We start from the raw sequence: 21,504 nt of genomic DNA, 5'->3' as shown, positions 1-21,504 counted from the left end.
GACATTAATGCACTCTGAAGAATTACTGAGATTATTATTTCATTGGCCACAATAGTTAAATAAATGTTACTTACCATTCAACCAATAAATTAAAACATGAAAATTGAGTTTTAGTATAAACCTCTTTTTCACATGTATAGATAAACTGAGTCCTTAAAAAGAGGCTAGGGAAGGAAATAAGGTAGAAGCCTGAGCATGACTGATTTGGGTTAAGGGAACTTTCTCTTTTCTCTCTACAGAGTATTGAGTGATTCAAAGGACAGGCTTGAAAATAGAATCTGGCAGTAGTGGCAGCATAAATATGGATAAAATTCTCTGTGCTCCCTTTTCTCATGAAAAAATTCTAGGCACTCTTCCTCATCTCCTCAGTGCCATGATCAAGTCAACTACACTCCTGAGAGAGATTGAGGGTAGAACTGGAAAAGTGGGAAAGAGAAATTGTATTACACTCAATCTTTTATCCACCACTTGACCTTAGAAACCCCTCCATCTTTGGAGCATCGAGATATGCACCTTGGTGATTGCATTAATGACTATTCAATTTATTTGGACCCTCTTCTCTGACGAAATTGTAAAAAAGAACAATAAATCCTGCAAGCAATTTTCCCATCAAGCATGATTCATCAGGAAGAAAAAAAAAAAAAGGAACAAACCTTGGAAGAGTTATGGCAACAAGTAGCAGCATTGCCAAAGTGCGACAGTCCTGAAGAGCACCCCAATAAAGCAATGGAACAAAGTATGTCTGGCAGTGGGGTGGGGTGTAACTGGCAGAGACAGAACCTCAGTCCCTGAGCAGGAGACGGTCCCCAGGAATGCAGCAGAACTGTGGGCAAACATCACTAGAAATGATGAGAAAGGCCATCACTGAAGCAGAGATAGCAAAGGCTGGTTCCAACTCGGGGTTTCAGAGTTGAAACAAACTAAGGTTAAAAGCACCATTCAGCAGCTAAAACATGGCAAATGACAGAAAACCAAGGAGTTAGAAGGCCACTATTTGGACAATGACAATGCCTGGCTATATTAAACCCTATGATGCTCAGTTGAGGGAATAGATTTTTCAAGCTTGAGGTACTACGGGCTGTGTGTATCCTGTTTCTTTACTGGAGACATCTATGAAGTAGTGAGAAAAGGATAGAAAGGGAACCAAACCTGAACATTGATTTAAAACAGAACTTTGTGACTGCTAATACAACTTGAAAAGATATAAAAGTTTTGATGTGATGTCTCAATGAGATTCCAAGTGAAGAACTTTACTCTTTGTAATCCTTAAGTTCTGTATAATAAATTTTCTGACTACCACGATTCCATGATAAAACCATTTCATATTTTTTCATACATGGTTAGAAATATGCAAACCTATTTATAGTAAATTTAGGTTCAGTAGGCTCCAAAGGAAAGAAAAACCTAACACTAAACTATCCTGTAGACGAACATATTTAGAGCTTTGAATAATGTACCTCTGAATATAATTCATACATAAGTTCAAGCCATGTGAAAAATTAGAGATAGCTAAGCAATTGGAAGCAGAAGAGAGAGGACCTGGGAACACAACATTTTCTCATCTCAATGTGGCCGATTGCCTAGCATTTCCATGTGCAGCAGATGGCAAAAAGGCAGTGAGGGTGGGAGTGGCTGGCACTTAGACTGCCAGGCTCTGTCTGGGCTCTTGATAAATATTAATTAAATGAATGAATCCATTGAAGAGTGCTGTCCATGCTGCCAGTTATGACAACCAGTCTTTGTTTTATGACAGGGAAAATTTGATATACTTTACAAAGACTGATTGGGCTACACAGATAACTCAGTAGAGATGAAACTCAAAGGCACACATTTTTTTTTTATATCCTACTTTATAAACATATTGTTAAAATCATATCCTAGTGATATTTAATTACAATTCATCTAGAAATAAAGTTATTAATGCTTTTACAAAATCAATCTGTGTGTGATCCAGACTAGGAAAGCATCAATTTTTTTTTCTTTGCTTGGCCTGGGGCTATAGTGAACAATTGGGAAAAATAAGCCATACAGAAGTCATTCACAAAGGGGGTTTATATTTCTGGGGTTCACAATCCATGTAATTTAGGAGTTGTGAAAGTGTTGACTGGGTTCCTGAATTGAAAACAATTCAGAGGGATCTGTGTGCCTCCCTTTAGGAAAGAGAAGGCTATAGAGCTGCTGGCGAGATAAAATGAAGGTAATCTGGAGATTAACGACCCCCCTGAGGGATCAGAGTTGAGGAACCATAAAGAAATCTAGATGTTCAAAGAATCCCTAAATGAGGTGTGTTAATTCTACTTTGTATGAAGGGATTTCCCAAGTTAAAATGTCACAGGAATACATCCTCTTTGTTACAGCAAGTTTCCCAGAATGTCTGCCGCCCTTGCCAGCTTGTGGGTTCGGATAAGGATTCATTAATATTAATGCCCAAATTCCACAGGCTCTCTCTTAATGGCAAGATATCACTCTCCCTCCAGTGTGCAATGTCTGAAAATGCTGGCTGGTTATTTCTGCGAGTTCTCACGTGCTGTCGCAGAAGTTCTCAGTTTTATTCCAGCCTTCTTGTTAAAGGATACTGCCAGGCAATGTCTTAAGGGGAAGCACCTGGTCACTGGTGAGTTCCCAGGATTTTTTAAAGGATATTTTAAGCTCCAGAGTTACCATATGGGAACGATGTCTCTTTATCTCCTTTTGTGTCCTGTCATTTGTGCACCAAAGCAGCACAGTTAGTGCCTTGAGCCACTATTTAATACAACTCCCTGTAGTTTTGGCATGTCACATCTAGTCCTGGGCACAGGTAAGGAAGATTTAGGCTATCCCTACTTATCCTTCTGGAATAAACTTTGCTTCTCCAGGGAAGCATTTTCTGACTTCTAGAATGTGTTAGGACTCCTAACTTTATGAAGTTTCCTGTACTTCTGTCATGGTAGTTAGTGATTTCACTTTCATTACTTGTTTGTCTTCCTCCTCTAAATTCTTTACTTGTAAGGGCAGAAATGTTGTATGTTCATAATAGAATAGTCTTCCTTAGCAGGGGTACCATTACACCGGCCTAGTAGGCACCACTGACACTGGATACTCTGAAGTTGGGGAGCAAAGGCCCCAATTCTCAATATTAATAAAACATGACAGATGCTTAATATATAATTTTTTCTTTTTTTAAGTTTATTGGAGTGACATTGGTAAATAACATTATATAAGTTTCAATTGTACAATTATATAATACATCATCTATATATTAAATTGCGTGCTCACCATCCAAAGTCTAGTTGCCTCTGTCACCATACATTAGGCCCTCTTTACCCTCTTCATCCTCCCCTACTCCTCTTCCCCTCTGGTAACCACACTTCTGTGTCTGTGTCTATGAGTTTGTTTGTTTATTTTGGTTAGTCGTTGCTTTCTGTTTTATATCCCACATATGAGTGAAATCTTAGGGTTCTTATCCTTATCTACCTGACATTTTGCTTAGCATAATACTCTCAAGATTGATTCATGTTGTCACAAAAGGCAATATTTCATCCTTTCTTATGGCTGAGTAGTATTCCACTGTATATATGTACCATATCTTCTTTATCCAGTTATCCATCAAAGGACACAGGTTGTTTCCATGTCTTAGCTATTGTGTATAATGCTGCAATGAACATAGGGGCACATATATCTTTATGAATAGTTGTTTTTAAATTTTTCAGGTAGATACCCAGAAGAGGGATTGCTGGGTTTTATGGTAGCTCTATTCTTAATTTTTTGAGGAAACATTATACTGCTTTCCAAAGTAGCAGTACCAATTTACATTGCCACCAGTGGTGTATGAGGGTTCTTTCTTTTCTCTACATCTGCTTCAACAGTTGTTAATTCTTGTCTTATTGAAAATAGTCATTCTAACAAGTGGTATCTCATTGTGATTTTGATTTGCATTTCTCTTATAGATAGTGAAGTTGAGCATCTTTTCACATGTCTGTTTTCAAATATCTATATGTCTTCCTGGAAAAAAGTATCTGTTCAGATCTTTTCCCCATTTTTAAATAGGATTGTTTGTTTTTGTTGTTGTTTTATGTAAGTTCTTTATGTATTTTGGATATTAGCCCCTTATCGGAGATATTGTTTGCAGATATCTTTTCCCAATAGTAATTTTGAATGAGTAAATCCTATTATGCATTTCTACATCTCTCATATGACTTTACTTAAAATCCATGTATAAAACGCACTTCCAAGAATACCAGATAGTGAAAATACTCATGACTGGTGCAGCCTACTAGTTGGGCAAACACTCAAATTCTGAATCCCAAACTATACTGAAATAAAACACCTGAAATGTGTTATATAAAGAAATCAAAGTCCTACATATGTAAAATTGCATGAAATATAACTAATGTAAAATCATATGATGTATTATAACATAATACAATATAATATAATCTTATGCTGATAAAACTGACGATGAGGCAAGTTCTATACAGAAGAGACTGAGATTTCTATCACCCAATTCAAATGTCCATACAGGACGAAAATGTGGCAAAGATGTAAACAGCAGTGAATATATAGAAGTTGGGGCTAAGGAAGCAATAAGGGGACACACATATGTATGTATTCATTCAGTTATTTTATAAATATTCATTGATCACCAATTCTATAGCAAGTGCTGTTTCAGGCTTGGGAAATATAGTGATAAGTAAAATGAGGGAAATAATAAATGAGTTAACAAATAAATGACAAATAATGTTAATACATAAATAATATGTGTTATGAAGAAAATTCAGTAGAACCACAGGATAGAGCATGATATAAGTATGTCATTATTTAATACAATTCGGTCAGGGACTGATATCTTTCCATAAAGATATGGAAAATAGCATTTTAGGAAAGGAAATAACATGCTGAAACAAATCAGGTAATACCAATGGATAAAATATCTTTGAGTTTATTTGGTGAATCCAAAAAAATGAATGAGAAAAGTATACAAATGGGATTTATGGCAAGGCCTAATTCATTGATACTCATTCATATTATGAATATTTGCACTTTATAGATGGTAGAAATCAGATGCTTCATGCACTCTGCTAAGCACTTTACATTTAACCATCTCAAAAATTCTATGAGGTAAGTAGTAATATTACTTCTACTTTACATATTAGGATATGAAGGCCAAATATTAGGAAACATTCCCAATGTCACAAAATCAACAAATGTCAGTGCTGACATTTCAATCCAGAAATCCTAGCTACAGAATATATGATAATAATTAGATACATATATATATATAATCTTGAATACATTTTCAACTTTAATGTCATATTTAAATAATCACTCTTTTCCCACTTGCAGTCAATAATTTGATTTTCCTTATTGAAAAACATTTATATGATTACTTTGTATCTTTTACCTTATTGTATGCTATTTTATTGAAATATAGCTATAAAATAGCATAATCGATGTGATGATTTCTATTATTGTTAAAGTTGTTGGCATCATTTGACATCACTAAATAATAAAGTTAGCTATGGTAGTCAATGTCAATGACCAAGACACCTAAATAAATGGGTCACCTGCACTTTGGGTGAATAAACAATAGCCTATGAATTTATATCAGCTATCACTTTAGCGTTCACCAGATCTGCTTGTAATGCTCTCTGGGTGAGAAGAAATTATAAAAATATCAATTTAAGGTTTTGTATGTCCACTTATGTTATGCTGGATACTAAATATAATTTAAGGAAATATTTTTAAAGAACTAATTAATGTAGTATTTAAAAAATCCTAAGATAATATTAAAAATAGAATCAGCATATGGTACAGCAACATGAGATAGTTCATAATGTATTATAATATATTTCTGTCAATGGTTCTGGATACTTCTTGGAAATCTTCCCTTGGGCAATGTTAACAATGAAATATCAACTTTTTTTTTTTTAATGAATGTATCCATGGAGATGAACAAATAGATAAACCCAACTTAATTCACGGATATTTACATTAATTTTATTTACTAAAAATATGTCTGCTGTTATTACTATACACTCATTACTTCATAGCTCAGTGAATTGAAAGCTGGCCTCAAACTGCTATTTTCTCCTAAACCTTTTTAAAAAAGTCTTCTATCAATTTTGTTTAGTTAAACATACCCCACCTATCCATCTGCTGCTGGCATATTTTCTATTATATACAAATTATCCTGTCCAAGTACTTTGCCTCCTGTTAGACAAAACTATGGTAGTAGGAATAATGGATTTAACAGATATGCTTTGTAATAGCTGGAAAAACACTGACTTGAGGATATCATAACTGGGAGAGAATTTTAATGCTGAAAGCCACTCCGAATGTTCCAGTGGGCAATGCCAAACAGAAACACGGTAGATGACAGATGGTAAATATATTCTCACCAACTGACAATTGCGATTCCTGTGCCCAAACAGTTCTTATGTCATGCAGTTCCCAGGTCAAATAGACTTCATTCTATAGCTATGCTCAACAAATACATGTAATTATTTTCAATAAGCACATATTTTGAGCTATAAGAGGTACTTGATATGTATCATAAAAGATAGAAATAATTGTTACAAATTTAGAACACAGAAAAATCTATTTGATCATGCATACTATGCTATATTATTCTGGAATGTTTTTAAGTATTATAGAGTACTCAGTTAACACCTTTAGTCTTTTGAAAAAAAATATGTTCCAACAATAGAAACTGACAGAAAATCATTCAAAAATGTTTTGCCAAGTTATATGTTTTTATGGGTATTGGAATTAGGGAAATGACTAAAACTGTATGAGGTTATTTTTATACCAGGCTTTTGCTGTGTGCAATTTATGTTTTAGAAAAACAATTTATTTGGTCCACAGTTTCTCCAGATTGGTATGCACAGATTAATTAAAATGAAAGCCACTGTTTTATTTTGATATTGCTACATTACATAGATAGAATTCTTTATTTTAACAGTAAAATGAATCAGCTATTCACGTAGAAAAATTAGTTGGTCTTCAAATATGTTACTTTAGAAATACAATGTTGGCTAGCTCGACAAAAAGATCTTTCTGGATTTCAATTTTGCTGCTACGTGGAAGTCACATTTCAGAATCTGCAACAACCCCTATAAATAGGGGATAATATATAGAGGAAGATGACACACCCTATACCCAGGGTCGAGATTTTCATATTGAAAAGCATCTGCTCCCCCAGACTGGCAGAATTCCCTGTGACCTTTTTTTTTTCATTCACTCTGAGAACGGAACTGAAAATTTTGCCAAATATTATCTTGCTGGGACTTGGAAGGTAACAGTTTTCAGTTGCTAACTTACATTAATGTCTAGGTATGCCAGCTTCAAAAATGAGACTGAATACCAAGCCAGATGACCTCGAACAACTCCAGGAATGATCAATCACCTGTGCATTTATAACCTGTATATGACATGCTCCTATGTAGTGTCAAATTATATAATGCAGATCAGAATATAGATGTGAATTCCTTCATTCGTTTATCCCATATCATCATATTAATCCAATAATTGCCAAAATTCCATATAATTTCCCTTCTACCTCATTCACACTATAGTATCAAGAAAGATTCATTGACCTTTAATTTTCTTTTTTTCATTGGGATTGAATTGACTTTATAGATGAATATGAGGAAAATTTACATCTTCATATTGGTTTTTCTAATCCATGAACGAGATATATCTTTCCATTTATTTATAACTTATTTAACTTTTCTCAGCAGTATTTTATAATTTTTAGTATACAGGTCTTTTATATCATTTGTTAGGTTTATTTCTAGATATTTATATCTTCGATACTATTGTAAATGGCTTTTTTTTTTCACTCATTCCCCCAGCCCTCTCCTCTTTGATAATCATCAGCTTGTTCTCTGTAACTATGGGTCTGTTTCTGTTTTGTTTTGTTTGTTCATCTGTTTGTTTGTTTGTTTGTTTAGATTTTGATGCTTAATTTTCTTACTGTTGTTTTTGGAGAATAATATGTCACCCTGAATCTTAGTGGCTTAAAACTATAGCTATTGAATCAGCTCACAATTTGTCAGGCTGCAATATGGGCTGAACTTAGGGGGTGGCTTTTTTACAGGTCTCAGCTAATCCCAATCATGCATCAGGACTCACCTGGGGACTGATTGGGGCTGACTGGTCTGGAATGACCTTACTCATAGCCCTGGTGGGTAGCTGGCAAGAGGCTAGTGCAACACGAGTGAATGGGTCTCTCTTCATCTAGCAGGTTAATTTGAGCTCATTTACACAGTGATTGCAGAGTTCCATGAGCAGCAAGAAAAGGACAAGCCCCAATGTATAAATACTTTCTAGTTCTCTGCTTGTCTCATGTTTGCTATTACTCCATTGGCCAAAACAAGTCACTTGGCAAAGCCCAGTCAGAGTGGGTGGACACTCAGTATTAGAAGGTAAGGCCACATGGATACAGAAAAGTGAATAATTTGTGGCTATTTTTGCAATCTACCATACTTATTGAACATGGTCAGTTTAACATGCAGAACTGAGCACTGAATGGGTTCATAGCTTTAGCTATGTTTACTAGAAAACAAGGCCAAAACCTGCCACAGTGCTCAGTTTTCAATAGATCAAAAATTTGGATACATGCTTTAATTACCAATTTGACATCGACTAACATTTATGGAGCTTTGACTGTGTGAAATATATAAGCATTTTATCTATGTTATTTCATTTGATTTAAAAAACACTCAATAAGGCAGCTAACTGTATTTTTTTATGAGTATAGACTTGAAGTTAGACTACCTCTGTAGTCTACATCACAGGGTTCTTGTGTGTTAGTATATACAGAGGCCCTATGTGCCTAACATATAATGAGTGCTATATAGGTTATTATTATTATTATTATAAATTATGTATATTATATAAATCTCCATTTCAGTAATCATACAGCCTAGAGAAATTAATTAACTCACCAAAATAATAGTCCATATTCGAGCTGAAGACAGTTTGATTCAAAATTCCGTGGTTCATCTACTGAACTCTATTTTGTTCTATGGCAAAACAAATACGGGTACTGTTTTTTACACATAAGTATTTTATTTTTACCTATAAATAATTATCCATTCTATTAAAGACTTTAATATAACAATCCAAACCATGGCTTTCTTTTTCTTATTAACATGACAAATAATTTGGCCTGAGTAATTTTGAATAATTGCCTTTATTCTAACATAGGAATTCATAATGAACAATTCCCAAGTTATATTTTGTTTAATTAAATTGCTATCTCAAAAAAAAAAAAAAAGATAGGCTTTACTTTCTTTCTGTTAGTTATAGCTATACATATGTACTTTGTCATGTTTCAGTATTAAGGAGTGCTTAGCCTATTGAAAAATATGCTGAACAGAACATAGTGGCTAAAAATATTTGGGTTTGAATTCCAAATCTTCCAATTCTATGAGGCCTAGTCAAGTTATTGTCTTCTCTAATTCTTAGTTACATGAAGATAAAATATGACCTATACCACAGAGAATTAAATGAGATAAAGAACTTTTAAAAACTAGAACCATGGTAGTATATAGTGAAACTTTAATAAATGTTGTGATTTTTAAGAGTTGTAATACTAATTGTTTTATTAATCTGAACTCTTTTTTTAAGTCAAATAAAATATACATTTTAGTATTAGATTATTTTATCATTTGGATTCAGAGTTATAACATAATAGCTCTGATAAAAAGTGTTATGAAAATACTTTTTAGGGAAGAGGGGCATAGCTTAAACTTATTTATTAAATAAAAAAAGGCAACTTTCTGAGAAAGCATTAGTAATGGAGAGTAATTTCACAGTGCCTGTATATCATAAGCATCAACTTACTGGTGCAGATTTACTATATGAGATACTTAATAGTTTGGAATTGAATGCTATATATCATAATGATTAGAAACATAACGGTTAGTGGACTCTAGAAACAGACCACCTATGTTCAAACACCACCTCTATCATTTTCCCTGACTGTGTTATGTTGGGCAAAGACCTAATCTGAGTCTTAGTTTCCTAGTATATAAAACAGAATACCCAACATGTAGATTTGTTATAAGAATTAAATGAGATCACTTACATTAAAGTGGAAGCATATGAAATTGTTCCCCCTTTTTTGATGTACAAAAGAGGCAATTTCATCTGACTCAACTTAGTACATTTACTTAGCAAAGAAAGCACTGAATAAATTCTAACTGTTATTATTGTTATTACTACTACTATAATACCTGGAAATGATGCTGTTTCTAGGTTTACATAGAAGGATATCTCCTTAATCTATTAAATACAAGTGCATTTTAGATATTGTACAAACAAGTATAAATGAAATATCACTAGTAAAATATGAATTATTCATTACATGAAAACATTTCTAAAAGAAAAGTGTAAAGTTCAAATTTTGAATTGATTCAAATATTCTGAAAATATATTTTCTTCCTTTTCAATATGTCATAGTAGCATATTAACTTCTTGCTCCGAGCTGATCTTGTTTTACTTTGAGTAATATACTATGAAATAACATATAAACCTTTTGCTGAAAAGAAAAGAAATATAAATATAGCAAAAATAGCCAAAGAGTCATCTGAAAAATCAATAACTTTTAAAGCACAGATCAAGGAAGGCAAAATTTTCTGTTAAAGTGGACTTCTTGATAGGGTATATCAAAATAGTTCCTATGTTTATACATTCTACAACAGTAAAATTCTACATTTTGCACATGACATATGAAATTTCATCTTATATTGCTCTCTTACCAAACACCTTATCAAAACATCTATTTCTTGGCTGCCACACATCTGAATATGTCACTGTCTTTATTATTTACCTTACGTGATTTATTATCTACCCCTGGTACTGCAACTACACCTCTACAATTCTCCTGACTACCACAATCACACTAATGTTTACTGATGAATAGAGCTGTTGAGATGCCATTCCTACTTTTAGCTATTTAGATCCATCAATTTCTCCTGGGCCTGATGATCTTCCTAGATAAATAACTTGAACTAATGTAACTATCATGGCACAAACATATTAAGATGTTTTCAAGGAGCAGTTTTATATCTGTGGAGTCCAGATTGCCTGAAGCAAGAAAAGAGTTTCCTAGAGAAAGCTCAATCAAAGGAAGGAATCAGGATGGTGAGCCAGATTCAGACTCAGGGACAGTTGGCAGAGCAAAGGAATTTCAAATGTAAGTTCATGAGATATTCTAATTCTAATCCAGGTGCTTTGGCAACATATTTCATTGCTAGACGATAGAGACTCTCTCTATAATTAGAAAGATTTGCTGAGGGCTATAATCTTTTGAAATAGAAGCAAGTTTGGTTTTGTATACTACTTATTTATCAAGTTGAGTGTTACATATAGCGTTGTTTTCTCACTTCATTTGAGCAAGATATTGCCCAACTGCTTCAAGGTCCAAAGGTAGTTTTTCACATTCACTCTGGAGTGGCATACCTCCAACAGCAATGGCTTCAGAAGGTACACTGGAAATGAAGAGCATTGCAATTTTGAAAACTGGACTGGCCGAACAATTTTGGCTCACCCATCTGAGCAACCATTAAAAGAATAGTTTTAATAATTTTTTTAATATATTTTGTCTTAAGTTAGCTTTTGTTGGATGTCCTAAAGGGCATAACATGGAAAAAATATGCCTCTTTTAATTTTGTAAGAGCAGAAAGAAGGCAGAAGTTGGTGTCTAAGATTTACCAAGGTCCAATATTGTCTTGGGGATGAATGACCTTAGAGAAGCACTGTATCTGTAGATCTGGTGGGAGCTTAAGCCACCCAATCCCACTCTGCTGACCCCAGAGGCAAATTATAATTCAAAGTGATTCATAGGCACCAATATTCTTTCAAGCAAGCAAGGTGGTTCTTGGAGCATGGAGATTTGGGTATTAATATTGACACCCTGCATCTACAGTGGCTGTATTGTGAGGCCCGAGCCCATGTTCCATGGGGAATAAGAAAGTGAGGCCCATGTCCCAGTCCCAAATTAAAAGTTACATTTACAAAATTTTATAAAATAAGTAAAAACTTGATACAATTTATTATTACTCCAAATTAGCTAACATCCTTAGGGATGGGTCTAAACAGTGTAAATTATTACCAGATTTTTCTTCTTTCTACGTGGAAGAATTAACATAAAATATGCTTTTTAAATGCATACGATATAGCTTAATAACTTTTGATTCTTACGCTAGTCTTTCTCTTCCTTTAGCTCTTGGCTGACCTAACTGAGACTGGAGACATTCCCTTCATTTTCCAGCAGAGAATGTCTTCATTCTTCTAACTTAACAGTAGCCTGATGTTTCTAATCAACTATAAGGGCTTAGGATTTAGTTTGAAAGCATCAGCTAACACATTTAAGTGTATATAAGTTACTACAAGTATTACTCTCTGGTTCTTAAAATACATTAATAATACTTGTGGCTATTTACTCCAAGTTCAGATTGTATTAGTAGTTTTCACTAATTTAATACTATTTATTTTTAAATCGAGGTTATCTTTTTCCTTTTATTTTATCACTCTATTTTTTTTAAATTAACATCTATATAGATAAAACTTTTTCCTGATGGCATAAATTCAACTCCATTTGTTGAACAAATATGAAGATTCTATTTTAAAGAAAACTGTTAGGCATCAGAAAGAAGCAATTGTGCTTTCTACTTTTTTGCACTAGAATGTCAGTTACTTAATGGATGTTCGGTAAACAGTTACTGAATTGAATTAAATTATATTTTTTGTTTATATCGGGCTTGTTTTTCCATCACAGTTTCCAAAGTTCAGAATCAATTCAATTTTTTTTTAAAATTATAGATTGTACTACTCTTAAATTTTTTTCAAAAATATGTTCTTTTTTTAAAACTTTCATTGCAGTTTTACTGTAATTTTTGCTCCCTTAATCCATTTGAAGCCATTATGAGAATGGAAAGCAACATTAACTTCAAATATTTACTTAACTCAAAGATGTCTTTATTTCATAAAAATGCAAAGACTTTTTTCATTTCTCAAGATGTTTCTTATGCTATTTTAAATATATCAATGTGCTTATTTCTTTTAACTAGAGATAAGAATAAAACTCTTAATTTGCTTATATTTCTAACAGAAATTGACATTAAAATAGATTTATTATGTAGGATCCTCTAAACTTTTATTAAAATATAATGTAGACACAAAAAAGTACACAGATCATAATTACAGAGCCCAAAGAATTGCAAAGTGAATACACATGTGCAATGCCAAGAATTTCTCAATTATTATTGCCCACAGCAAAGATATCAGTATTCTGACTTCTAACAGTATAAAATGGTTTCGTCCATTTTTTAACTTTTCGTAAATTAAATCAGATAGTATGTACACTATCTGATTTTGGTTCTGGCTTATTTCATTCAATATTTGCTAGATTTTGCCCTGCTCTTGGGCATAACATAAGTTTTGTCCTTTTTTACTGGAGCATAAGTAGTTACCAAAATTTATTTATCAGTTCCAGTATTGATGAATTCCTCCCCACACACTGTTTGAGGTTATTATGAATAATGCTTCTATTTAAATCCTTAAATATGTGTTGTGGTGTACATACATCTGCAGTTCTGTAGGGTATAGATCTAGGAATGGAACTGTTGGATATGCATATGTCTAGTTTTAGAAAACAATGCCAAACAGGTTTTTTAGAGTAATTGTTTATATTTTTATTGGTAATGTTTTAAAAGTCCTGTAGTTTTGAATTTGCATCAACATTTGGTATGATATTTTAATTTTAGCCAGTCTTGTAGGTGCCTAGTGGTGATCTATAGTTTAAATTGTTTAATCATAAGTAATAATGTAATAAATAATGATGAGTAATAAACACTTTAAAAATATTTTTAATGAGCATTTGGTTAGTAAATCTTTTAGAGGACCTATTTAAATTTTTACCTTTTTTAAAGCTGGGATTCTGCCTTTCCCTTATTGATTATAGTTTTTTTTTCTGTCTTTCTTTTTAATATGCATTAAAGATATATGCCCTTTGTCAGATTGATACAATTATCTTCAATACTGAAACTTACTTCTTCACTGTCTTACTGTTATGCTTGGACAAACAGAAATATTTAATTTTAGTAAGGAATTTATTATTTTTTCTCATTAGTGTTTTTTATGTCCCACTTAAGAAATATTTGCTCATTTCAAAGTCAAGAAGCTATTCTCCTATTTTATCTTTCAGAAAATGTATTCTGTATCTTTTATATATAGGTCTACAAGCCATTTGGCATTGATTTTTGTGTACAGTATAAGCTGGATATATAGTTTAACTTTCTACATGAATAGCCAAACGAATTAATGTCATTTACGAAAAAGAACATCTTTCTTCACTGTATTGCAGTTGCATTATTTTGTAAATCAACTAAATCTGTAAGTGTAGATCTGTTTCTGAACTCTCTATTTTGGTCTATTTGTCTATTTGTCTAGCTTGCAGCAAAAATATACTTTATTTAAAACAACTCTAGATTGTCCAGTAGTCTGTATGATAGAACTTTATTCTACTTCAAGAATAGGTAGGCTATTCTTGACTCTGAGTTTTCATGTACATTTCAGAATAATCTTGTCAATTTCTTTCTACATATACATACAACTATAATCTAGGGTTTTTATTGAGAATGATATTTTTCTACTGATCAATTTTTTAAAAATAAATATGTTTACAATACTGAGAATTTGAAATCCATGATATATATTCTCTTATTTAGGCTTTCTTTTAGTTTGCAGTGATATTTGTAGTTTTCTGCTTAGATTCTCATCTATCTAGCATTAAGCTTTTCTGTTATTTAATTTTTTAATTCTGTTATAAAAGGTATGTTTTAAAATATCATTCTCTAATAGTTGTTATAAATATATACACATTGATTTTTGAATATTGGACCTGTCAATGTATTTTGTTAAATTTGTTAGTTCTAATTTTTTAATCTGTGGATGATTTAGTATTTTCTATATTCTATCATTAGCATATTATGACAGTTTTAGTTTCTTCCCACTATTTATATCTCTTATTCCTTTATCACCTTATCAAACTGTGTGTAGGACTTCCCATATAGTGTTTAATAGGAATAATAAGTACCTTATTTTTGATCTCAAGAGGAAAACTTTCAACATTTCACAATATGTATAACATTTACTGTTGTTTTTGTAGATATCTTTTAGCAGCTTAAGAAAGTTCTTTTCTAATCATTGTTTTCTTAAATTAAAAAAAATATTTCTTAAATTTTATCATTTTTTGTTCTGCATCTCTTAACATTATCCAAGTGTTAGGTAGTCAGGCATGAGCGACAGGAGCTAAGGCCCAGCTCTGTAACCATAGAAACTTCCCTTGAAGACCTTCCTTAAGGACCTCCCAGAAACACCACTCTTTTAGGGTTATAAATTAACCCAAATCCTAGAGTACAAAGGTCATAAAAGCTGCTGGCTAAACTAGCTACAAATGCATGCACATTAAGTCCTGCTTATAACTCCAGCCTCATTATACCATCATAATAATCTCATGACTATGCCTGGAAGTTCATGAATCTAATTATAACAGATTGAATTCTGGGTAAGCACATGTGCACTAGGCAAAGTGTTATATAGCAGCCAACTGTTAATCAAGGTGATCTCACATACATATCATCTAGGCCCTCCCATCATGGCCCAAATATAAACAGACCTTCCTATTTCTGCATTGTTACAGCACTACTGGCTGGAAACCACTCACCCTTTGGGGTGTAGTATCTTATCTCTTTATCTCCTAAATTCTGCAGGCTTCCTTAGCACAGCCCATTTCCTTCTAAAATGTACTTTCAATAAATCTTACTTTTTCTAAATCTCGCCGACCTGTAATTCTTTGCTGTGTCGGCGAGGAAGAACCGGGGACAACGCACACCATGCCAACGTCCATTATCCACTATACTCCACCTTCTCTTCCTCCTCCACATCACTGATTGTCACTGGATTTCACATCACCCCAGCACTGACACTATGATTTTCCCTTAATGTGGTAAATTTATCTTACTTGGGGTCCATAGTATTTTGGATCTTTGGCTTAATTATTTTTCCCATTAAAAGAAAATTTAGAGGGCTTGGGAAGATGGTGGACTAGGTAAAAGCAGGGTTCACCTCCTCCCAGGTCTGGATTAAAATTAGAACTAAATTATAAAATAATCAATGTGGAGAGTCCCCTGAAGTTCAGCTAATCATAACACGTATATTTGATAATATAAAGAAGGAGCCACATTGAAGCTGGTAGGAGAGGCAAAGTCTCAAATCTGGCAACCGCAGGTGGTGGAGGAACACCAGGAGGGAGAGCAAAGCCGCAGAGGACCCCTGAAGGAGAAAGGAGTCCTAGCCCCATTCGAGCCTCTCCAGCCCAAAGAAGAAGAGTTCCCAAAATATCTGACTGTAAAAATCTGAGGGCCATCCCTCTGAGTGAAATGGAAATAGACTGAAATCTCAGATGCCCCTTTAAAGGGACAATGCACAGGCTCTCTCTCCCTAGACACACATCCTGGGCACTGGCAGTGGGTCAGAGGCTCCTGCAAGATTTATACGGGGAAAGACTGCATTACCTGGTGTGGGAACGAGGGCTGGACAGATAGCCACCACTGTGCCTTAGTCGGGCGCTGGGAGGTGGGGGTGGGGGGCGGATCTATACGGCAATCTACAGACCACACCAACTTGCTTGTAAAGATCCGTAGCCCCCATGGCCAATTCGGAAGCCTCACTGGCCTGAAAAGATTGGCCCGCCCTATCCAATCTACAGATTGCCCAAGGTGGCTTGGTGCCTGGCAGCTGCCTCTCACTACCCCTTTCCAGGGCAGAACTTTTGCCATAGGCAGTCAACTCTGTGAGGGCATTTCAGCGACAGTTTCTGGTAGATCACTGCTGCCAACAAAAACTTGGGCAAATCTCAGGCATCTGTGGGCCAGTACCAGACAGCAGCTGGTCTTGTTGTGATCCGACTTTGGTGGGAATGCTTGAGCAGACACAGAAGTTGCAGCAAGACTGAGGCTGTATTGACTTGATGGCCATTGTCTTGCTGAGACCCTGACCTACCCAAGCCACAAATTCCCCAAGGTGGGCCTGTTGACAGACAACCGCCACCATCCTGTCCCTCCCCACCAGTCACACATTGTACACAGAGAACAAACTTTGGCTATGACAGCGGGCACATTGTAGAGAAATAAGTTGCAGGCAGACCTCTGCTGCATGCAAGAACTGCAATATCCTGTGAGGGGATTGTAGGGGTCTGTGGGACTGCCGCATTTGGCAGCCAGTCTCACTGTGATCTGTGACTACAGCGGGAACGCACCAGGCACAGAATTTGCAGAAAAACTGAGGTATTGGCCTGATGGCCCTTGACTCCCTGAGATTCTGACCCATCCAATCCACAAAGTTCCTGTGGCACATTATCAGGCAGCTGCCCTTGCCCTGCCCCTAGCCAGTGTTGCGCATTCTGCACAGACAATGGACCTGAGCTAGCAAAGTGAGCAAATTTCAGGGAACACAGTAATGAGAAGATCACAGCTACCAGGACAAAATACAATAAATATCACTCGGGCAGATCTCAGGGGTTTGTGGGCTCATCCCAGATGGCAGTAGGTCTCACAGTAATGTGACTTTTGTGGGATCCTGTGGTTCCAGAGCTGACAGCAAATTTGTGCTATATAAGTCTGACAGCCCTGTGCCTCACTGAGACATTGCTCCACCTAACCCACAAATTACCTGTGGCAAGCCTGTTCCCAGGCAACCCAGTACCATCCTATGCTTTTCTTGGGTCACGAATTTAACTGCAAACAAACTGCGGTCAGTTCATGCAGCCCACGGAAAGCCCATGCATCTGGGAGAAGCTTTCAGTGGTGGGCTATAAACTCACACCCATGAGCTTTGGTAATTCCTGAACAAATCTTGGGTGTTTGCAGGCCCGAGGTGGACAGCAAGCTAGCTTTGCTATGATCTGAAACTTGTTCAGGGAGCTACAGAGACAGCACTGTCATGTAAACTGACACTGCTCTGGCAGCGGGGGAAATCTGCTCAATAAATCCAAGTGACTCCTGGGGTCACTGCACCACACAACACACATATCACCCAGAGGCTCTTCCAGTTGTGGAGTCTTACAGGCAACTGACAGGCAGTCTCAGGCCTTGAGGAACACTGGTCCTTCTGCTAAAGTGCCCCAGTTTCCGTAAGGGGGGTTACCAGACCTCAACCTACAACATTGTCTCTTCTACTTACCTTTAGATCCAGCATAGGCAGCAACCATCTGTGGATCACTTTGTAGTGCCCACCCGGTAGCCCTGAGCAATCAAAGACAGCAGCTGACTTTGGACTACTGAGGATCCCCTCCCAAGGTACTACAAAAACAACATACCTGGAGACTGGCACTAGACCAAAACAGAGCAACTCCTGACTAGGTCCATAAGCGATATACACAAAGGGTGATTGCAACAAGTACATAAGCCTGCTAGGGAAAATTCCACTCATTGGGGTCAGCCCCCACACAGCAACTCATACCCTGTGGGCACAGCCAGCTCCCATAGTCAGTCAGCCGAGCAGTAATCCCATTACTGATGTATTAACACAAATAAAGGTTAGCTACAACAGAAGATCACACACAGCCCACACAAAGATCACATCCAGAACCCCAGGCACAGGTGATGAGGGAGAAGGTGCCACTGGACCACACAGGACATCTTCCACATAAGGCCATCTAGCCAAGACTGAAGGATGAAACAAATATTCCTAACACATAGAAATGAACACAGAAGAGCTAATAAAATGAGAAAACAAAGAAACATGCCACAAATGAAACAACAGGAGAAAAACCTAGAGAATAAGATAAATGAAATGGAGGCAAGCAACCTATCAGAAACAAAGTTCAAAATAATGGTTATAAGGATGCTCAGTAAACTTAGGGAGAGAATGGATGAGCTCAATGAGAACCTCAACAGAGATAATAAGCATTAAAAAGAACATGGAAACCAAAAAAAGAACCAGCCGGAAATGAAGAATTACAATAACTGAAATGAAGAATACATTAGAAGGATTTGACAGTAGATTGGATGAAGCAGGAGATTGAATCAGTGATCTGGAAGACAAGGTAGCAGGAAACACCCAATAGGAATGGCAAAAATAAAATAAAATAAAATAAATGAAGATAGTTTAAGAGACCTCTGGGACAACATGAAGCATAACAATATCCATATCATAAAAGTACCAGAAGGAAAAGAGAAACAACAAAGAATTAAGATTTTATTTGAAGAAATAATAACAGAAAACTTTCCTAACTTGGCAGAAGAATTAGACATACAAGTCCAGGAAGCACAACGAGTCCCCAACAAGAGGAATTCAAACAGACTCACACCAGGACACATCATAATTAAAATACCAAAGGTCAAAAACAAAGATAGAATCTTAAAACAGCAAGAGAAAGGCAGCTAGTTACTTACAAGGGCACAATCATAAGAATGTCTGCTAATTCTTTCAAAAGTTTCAACAGCAACTTTGCAGGCTAGAAGGGAATGACAAGAAGGGAATGGCAAAGTTATGAAAAACTAGAATATATGACCACAAATACTCTACCCAGCAAAGCTTTCAATTAAAATGGAAGGTGAGATTAAGAGCTTCCCCAACAGAGAAATACTTAAGGAATTCATCACCAAGAAGCCAGTATTACAAGAAATGTTAAAGACTTCTGTAAAAAAAAAAAAAAAAAAAAAAAAAAAAGGAGGAAAAAAACAAAGAAATACAAATAATAAAATGGCAGTAACTATGTCCCTAACAATAAACCCTTAAAAGTAAATGGATCAAATGATCCATTCAAAAGACATAGGATAGCCAAATAGATGAGAAAACAAGACCCATGCATATGCTGCCTACAAGAAATCCACTTTAGATCAACTGATACTCACAGACTGAAAGTAAAGGTATAGAAAAAGAAATTTCACACAAATGGAAATGGAAAAAAAAAAAAAAAATGGATTAGCAATACTTACATAAGACAAAATAGACTTTAAAACAAAGGCTATAATAAGAGACAAAAAAGGCCATTACATAATGATAAAGAGAACATAACCCTAGTAAACATATATGCATCCAATATAGGAGCACCTACATATGTAAAGCAATTACTGACCAACATAAAAGGAATGATCAACAGTAATACACTCATAGTAGGGGCCTTTGACACCCCATTAACACTAATGGACAGATCTTCCAGAAAAAAACATCAACAAGGAAACAATGGGCCTAAAAGAGACACTAGAACAGATGGATTTAATAGATATTTTCAGAGCATTTCACCCCAAAGCAACAAAATATACATTCTTCTCAAGTGCACATGGAACATTTTCCAGGATAGGCCACATGTTAGTACATAAAACAAATATCAATAAATTTAAGAAGATTGAAATCATATCAACCATTTTCACTGATCACAACGGTATGAAACTATAAATCAATTACAAGAAAAAATGGGAAAATACACAAACATATGGAGGGTAAATAACATGCTACTAAACAATGAATGGGTTAAAATGAGATTTAAAAAAATCAAAAGATACCTAGAGACAAATGAAAATGAAACACAACATCTCAAAATCTGTGGTGCACAGTGAACGCAGTCCTAAGAGGGAAATTCATAGCAACAAAGGCCTACATCAAGAAAGAAGAAAAAAACTCAAATAAAAAATCTAACCTTACACTAAAAAAACAAAACAAAACAAAACAAAATGGGGGGGTGGGGTGGGGGGAAACAACCCAGGAAAAGAACAGCAAACAAAGCCAGAAATGAGTAGAAGGGAGGAAATAATAAAGATCAGAGCAAAAATAAACAAAATAGAGTCTGGAAAAACAATAACAAAAGATTAATGAAAACAAGAGTAGGTTCTTTGAAAGGATAAAAATACCTGATAAAACCTTAACCAGAGTCATTAAGGAAATAAGAGAGAGGATTCAAATAAATAAAATCAGAAATGAAAGAGGAGAAATAACTATGGACTCCACATAAATACAAAGAATTATAAGAAAATACAACAAGCAATTATACACCAACAAATTGTACAATCTGGAAGAAATGAATACATCCTAGAAACATACAGTCTCCCAAGACTGAGTCAACAAAAAAATAGAAAACCTGAACTGACCGATTACCACCAACTAAATGGAATCTGTAATCAAAAACCTCTGAAAAAGCACAAGTTCTGGACCAGATGGCTTCGCAGGTGAATATTACCAAACATTCAAAGAAGAATTAACACTTATTCTTCTCAAACTACTCTGAACTACTCAAAAAGAGGGAAAGCTCCCTAACTTCTTTTATGAGACCACTGTTACCTTGATTCCAAAGCCAGACATTAAAAAAAAAAAAAAAAAAAAAAAAAAAAAAAAAAAAAAAAAAAGAAAAGAAAACTATGGGCTGATATCTCTTATGAACATTGATGCAAAAATTCTCAACAAAATATTAGCAAACCAAATTCAGCAATACATTAAAAAGATCATATGCCATGA

At 35.1% G+C, this 21,504-nt stretch overlaps 1 long non-coding RNA gene across 1 annotated transcript; it reads left to right on the top strand.

Annotated features, from left to right (window-relative positions):
• Positions 1 to 2,480: 2,480 nt before the first annotated feature.
• Positions 2,481 to 18,373, top strand: LOC120591635 (uncharacterized). Its single transcript, XR_005649936.1, has 3 exons — positions 2,481 to 2,614; positions 5,027 to 5,097; positions 18,238 to 18,373. It is a non-coding gene; the product is annotated as an uncharacterized LOC120591635 (long non-coding RNA).
• The last annotated feature ends 3,131 nt before the right edge of the window (positions 18,374 to 21,504 follow it).

This window comes from Pteropus medius, unplaced genomic scaffold (genome assembly GCF_902729225.1).
Source record: "Pteropus medius unplaced genomic scaffold, Ma_sr-lr_union100, whole genome shotgun sequence".
Taxonomy (NCBI): Eukaryota; Metazoa; Chordata; class Mammalia; order Chiroptera; family Pteropodidae; genus Pteropus; species Pteropus medius.
The sequence above is the reverse complement of the archived record's forward strand: the minus strand, read 5'-3'. Positions and strand labels throughout refer to the sequence as shown.